Here is a 6490-nt window from a genome sequence, read left to right as displayed (position 1 = left end):
CTTGGACGACAGAATAGAATGTTGCATTAATTAATTTTAGACAATATACATAGGTTTTTTTTTTTGTTTTTTTTTTGAGGTTATACTGTCATCTTTTGTCTTCTTCTTTTTATTCGTTAATAAGCAGTTGCAGTCTTTAGTTTAATGTCGCATTATCCACTACCTTTCATAACCATTATTATGGTCACGCATTTAATTTGTTTTATCTCTGACAGTTCAAGAGTTTGTTTATATAATTTTCAGTTGGTTTTATCCCCTCCAGATGTTGCTAGTATGGTGCACAGCATTTACGTTAAAACGAAATAACTACGTTTGTTTAAAATAGTGAATATAAATAGATTTCACATTTATTTAACATAAATTCAGAATTACTTAAATATTTTCTCACCTAATCTGTCTGCGAGGTCATTCGGTTTCAGAACCACATGTCTGGACAGCTCCAGTAAATACTGACTGCTGTAACGAAGCTCTGAAGACATGCCTTTTTTCACTTACTTTCCAATTTAATTTCTTCTGAAGGAAATAGTTGTTTCACAATAATAAGCTCATGAATACATTTCACTTTAATTTAGTTGACACCTGAAGACTTTCATAAAATGCTCAAATAATGCAATGATCAAAAAATACTCACAGTGTCGCTGTTCACCAAGACTGATGTGTCTCTCCACCCACACTTAATGCATGCAATATGAGCTCTGTCTGTTGGAATAAACGCCGCACAAAATGGAGTAACAGTCTGTAGACACCCACAGAATTTATGGAATATCATCCGTCAAATAATTACTAACTGTTGAGTATTTGCAACATCAATTCTTCAAAAATGGAACTCGGATTATTTTCAGTCCCTTTCTTTACGTATTTTGTTGCTCTCATTCTCTTTGCTTTGAGAGCCGTCTGTGCTGATTTGAGCTACAATATTGATGAAGAAACAAAGCGCCAGTATGTAATTGGAAATATAGCCAAGGATCTCAGGATGGATGTGAAAAAATTATCTGCTCGTAAGGCTCGGATAGACAGTGAGGACAGCAGCAAACGGTACTGTGACATTAATCTGAATACTGGTGATTTAATCGTGGCAGAGACAATAGACCGAGAAGAGCTTTGTGGATCTCGAATGTCCTGTATTGTCAGTTATGAGCTCGTCCTGGAAAACCCTCTTGAAGTCCATCGTATAATTCTGCAAATTCAGGATATAAATGACAACGCACCACGATTTCCGAATGAACGTATTCATTTTGAAATCAGGGAATCAGCAGATAAAGGAAAACGATTCCGTTTAGATGAGGCGCATGATTCAGATATTGGCCATAACGCTGTTAAGGGCTATTCACTAGAGAAAAATGAAAATTTCAATTTGACGGTACATGATACCGCAGATGGTGGGCTCCGCAGCTCTTACAATTATGATACATATCTAACCACAGGCTCGCACACCAGTGACTTCAAATTCATAAGATCTTACAATGAAAACACAATTCCTGCTGGTGGGACTCTGAAATCAGTTAAAAGTGATTCATTTGGAACACATGTTCTCACTCTTGTCAACACAGAAGAGGCTGACGAGGTATGAGACCTATTTAATAATGCATTTCTGATATAGTTTTACAGTATTTGCCTCTTTTCAGCTGTGCCTGAAACAAATATGTATATCAGTTTTTCATTTCATTCATAAAGCACATTATACAATTCTATAAATTAGGCTTTTGTCTGTAAGATTTACTTGATGCCTTTATGTAAAGCATTAAGTATTTTTAATGCATTAACTGTGCCTTGTAATGCACCTTATAATGCATTGTATGATCTCATGAACAATTGTTATAATACATTATAATACTTATCTATGTATTGTTACACCAAAAAGTAGAAAGTATACTTAGAAATTATATTATATTAAAACATTATAAGCAACCAATTTCAGGTGTAACAAGGAATCTGCAAATACTAAAATGCATTTTAATATTGGCTACATTTATTTCTGAAAAGATATAATGCATTACAATGAACATTATCAATACCTTTATAATTTATTATAAAATCTTCAAGTAAAGTGTTAGCCTTGTGGCTTAAAATCAGTAAATTCTAAGACAAACACAGAGTACAGTTTTATTTATTTATTTACTTATTAGTTTTATTGTGTTTACATTACTTTGTCCCACTTTACTTTGAATCCATCTTGATGTATAATTGTAATGTGATATGCAAACTCAGAGGGTCGCTATTGACCAAGAATGCAGTATCCTTTATGACTGCCCTCCCTCTGTCATAATACTTTAAACATCACGACACGCCTTATTCATACGCATCATTATATAGGTTTTTGGGCTGATGTAAATATCACTGTGGATTGTGGAGGCTGAGTTTAAAATTAACTGACATTAACAAATGGCGATTATGTTCGGATACTTTTCTTGGTCGACGTGCATCGCGTTCATTTTACTGTTCATGCGCAAAAGCAATGGGGATTTGAGCTACTTCATATCAGAGGAGATGAAACAAGGATCGGTAATCGGAAATATTGCGAAGGATCTCGGTCTTAAAACGGACGGGCTATTGTCAAGAAACGCTCGGTTAGACATGGAGGAACATGAAAATCGTTTTTGTGAGATTAACCTACAAAAAGGTGAATTTATTGTGACGGAGAGGATCGACCGAGAGGAACTGTGCGGTTCAAAAGCACCCTGTGTCTTAAAATACGACTTAGTTCTAGAACACCCGCTAGAGCTCCATCGGATTTCTGTGAAAATAGAGGACATAAATGACAATTCACCGCGATTTCCCAACAAACTAATCAAACTTGAAATTGGAGAATCTATCGGCACAGGAGCACGCTTTCGCTTGGAGGAGGCGCATGACGCAGATGAGGGCCAAAATGGCATTCAAAATTATTCACTTGAGAAAAACGAACACTTTTCTTTATCTGTTCATTCTAATTCCAATGGAGGAAAATATTGCGAGCTGGTACTGCAAAAAGAACTAGATCGCGAACAAAAGAAAGATATGGATTTGGTTCTTACCGCAATCGATGGTGGAACTCCAGTGAAATCTGGCACTGCTGTAATTCATGTCATTGTCCTGGATGCCAATGATAATATCCCGGTATTTACTCAGTCTTTTTATAAAGCCAGCATTTTAGAAAACTCGCCTTTAGATACCATGGTAATCAAAGTAAGCGCTGTGGATGCTGACGAAGGAGTGAATGGGCATGTAGTGTATGAATTTAACCAAATTTCAGATAAGGCGTCCAGCCTTTTTTCTATTGATAAAACAAGTGGGGAAATTAAAGTTATTGGACCAATAGATTTCGAAGACAAAAACAATTATGAGATACGTATTCAGGCCAAGGATGGTTCTGGCTTGGCTTCTAATGCAAAAGTTGAAATAAATATAATCGATCTTAATGACAACACTCCTGTTATTCATTTAAAATCTAATGATAATCAAATCCCAGAGAATGTGGAGCCTGGCACTGAAGTGGCTATTATTAATGTTCAGGATAAAGACACAGGGGATAACAAAAAGGTTTACTGTACTATTCAAGAAAATGTCCCCTTTAAGCTAAATCCATCTATTAAAAATTATTACTCAATTGTCACTACAGGTCCGCTGGATCGCGAACTTACTAGCCATTATAACATAACTCTAACAGCTACTGATGGGGGAACTCCACCTTTATCATCCTCCAAAATAATTTACTTATCAGTTTCTGATATCAATGACAACTCCCCTGTATTTGAGCAGCAGTCCTACAGTGCTTATATAAGTGAAAATAACAAACCTGGCACTTCTGTTTGTTCTGTCAGTGCAAATGACCCAGACTGGAGACAGAACGGGACTGTACTGTACTCTCTGGTAACCAGTGAAGTCAATGGGGTCGCAGTGTCCTCGTTTCTATCTATTAATGGAGATACAGGGGTGATTCATGCTGTAAGATCAATTTCTGACAACCTTTCTGAAGTTCCTGAACTTAAAGATATGACTTATGAGGACAACTCTAAATTGACATCATATTTGATCATTGCATTAGTTTGCGTGTCCACCTTCTTCCTGACGTTCATCATATTGATCGTGGCAGTGAAGTTTTGTCACAAGAGAAAGCCCAGACTGTTGTTTGATGGAGCAGCTGCTGTTCCCAGCGCCTATCTCCCTCCCAACTATGCAGATGTGGATGGAGCAGGAACTCTCTGCAGTTCTTACAATTATGATGCATATCTAACCACAGGCTCGCGCACCAGTGACTTTAAGTTAATCACGTCTTACAATGAAAACACAATTCCTTTCACTCAAACTTTGTGTTGTGACGAAAAAACAACAAACACATGTAGTGACACCACTGCCGAAGGACTCCGCTACCCCACTCTGGTAAATTAATACATTCCTTTAGGACTGGCTTCGCTTCGTGTATTTGTTTTTGTGATTCTGTCCTGATTCTTATATTCTTAAAAAAAAATTGCAATTCTGATCTATGTATCATTAGCCTCACAGTCATTATTCTCTGTCAGAGTTGTACATATTTGAGGTTTTCTGTCATGCTTATTTAACTGTTTTAAAATACACATACATATTAATTCATCTGTAAAGTGAAAGACGTACTGCTATGATTCTTGTAAAAAGAATAATTAAAATCATCACAACACTAATAATATTAAAATAAGGTAATAAAATGGAATTGTAATTGTCATTTCAGGTTTCTTTTCCCATTTAATTTCCCACTCTCCATTATTTTATTTTATTCCCCCCACCCCACACCCTTTTAATTGTCAGGAAGTCTGACAATTTCTCCAAAAATCTTTGTAAATCTTTCAAACAATTGTTTAAAATATTTATTCACTGTTATTTAGTAGCTTTCAATGTATTCTTTTACTGTGGCTTTTTGATATTTGTAACTTTTTCTGTCTAAAAACTAAGCTTTCAAAGAACAAACTTTCACACAAGCAAGTACTTGCCATATAAAGAAACAACATGACAAATGGAAAATAAAAAAAATGGTCGTAGGTTTTGTTGTCTTGTCCTAGTACTTCAGAAAAAATGACAAATTGACACAGAAAAAACAAAAATAAAAATAAATAAATAAACTGACTTATCTTTTGGAAATATATAAGAAAAAAGAACATGTATGAACATGTATGAACATAAAAAAAAGATTCAACCCCATGAGACATAAATTGAACAAATTTCACAGACATCTGACTAACAGAATTGGAATAATCAGTCCCTGACCACAAAGAGGGTCAATATCAAAAGTACAGTCAGTATAGAGTGTCCACCAGCTGCTTTTAGTACTACAGATAATCTCATCCATGGACTGAATTAGTTTTGCCAGTTCTTGCTGTGAGATATTTCCCCCAAAACAAGTTCTCAAACATGGGGACACGTGGTTATGCGTGGTTTGCCACTGCAAGGATGAAGCTGTTCTTTCTGTCTCTCTGTAGCAATGTCTTAGGTGTCTTATATTATGGACATTACCGTCACTGTGACTTTAATTGCCAGTATGTTAAGGACTGTTCCACATGTGCATGTGCAATAAATAATTGTTTATGGCTTATTGAACAAGCATGAATGTTAGTAATAATATTGTAGTATTCCACTTCCAACAAAGATCTGTAAAGCTTACTTGATTTTTAAAATTTTTTTTATGTATGTATTTATTTATTTATTGTTTTTACAATAATATCTTTAAAATACAGTATCCTTAAAAAGGGAAATTATTTATATTTTTATTTATTTATTATTTATTTATGTATTTGTTTGTTTGTTTGGCTGGCCATAATATCATGCTTTTTTAACTTTAATGCCTTAAAGATTTCAAGTGAACAGTCCTAACTTGTTTAATCTCATTTTTGTCTTTCATGCTCTCCTCTGTGAACCAATAATGGATATTCTTCTATAGGTAAGAAAAAATCGTATTTGTTCTAAATTAACTGGGATGCATGCTTGTGATGTACATATTTAAATAATTAATTTTCTAATAGAGACTGAAAAAGCCTGGAAATCTGTATGGGCAACTGTCCATAAATACATTCACTTGTACAACCAGGCACAAAGCACAACATGTTGATGTTATTCAAACAAGAATTAAAAGATAAATGTTTGATAATTTGATTACTTTCTTACTTTTATGTTAAAACTGTAAAGATGTTGACTGACTTATTCCTTGATGATGCTAGCTGGTGAAAACAACAAAAATCAATCAATCAGTTTATCTGATCAAATTATTTTCGTTTTGTCTGAATAAATTAACAGTTTTTAAAGATTTTTAAATATTGATTTTATAAAGATTTATTTAATAAAGATTTTTTTAAATAATAATAATACAATTAATAATAATAATAATAATAATACTAATAATAATATAAAAACTAAAGTCAGTATTTCAACAAGACATGTCAAGTGCTAAAGATGAGATTTTAGACTTTTCTTAAGTGTATTTCCTGAAGCTTTACTTTTGTCAGTTGTTGGAGCTTCTTTAACATTGTATTCTGGATTAAAATCG

The sequence above is a fragment of the Sinocyclocheilus rhinocerous genome, unplaced genomic scaffold (genome assembly GCF_001515625.1).
Source record: "Sinocyclocheilus rhinocerous isolate Xijiao unplaced genomic scaffold, SAMN03320098_v1.1 scaffold1127, whole genome shotgun sequence".
Taxonomy (NCBI): domain Eukaryota; kingdom Metazoa; phylum Chordata; class Actinopteri; order Cypriniformes; family Cyprinidae; genus Sinocyclocheilus; species Sinocyclocheilus rhinocerous.
This window is presented reverse-complemented; position numbering follows the sequence as displayed.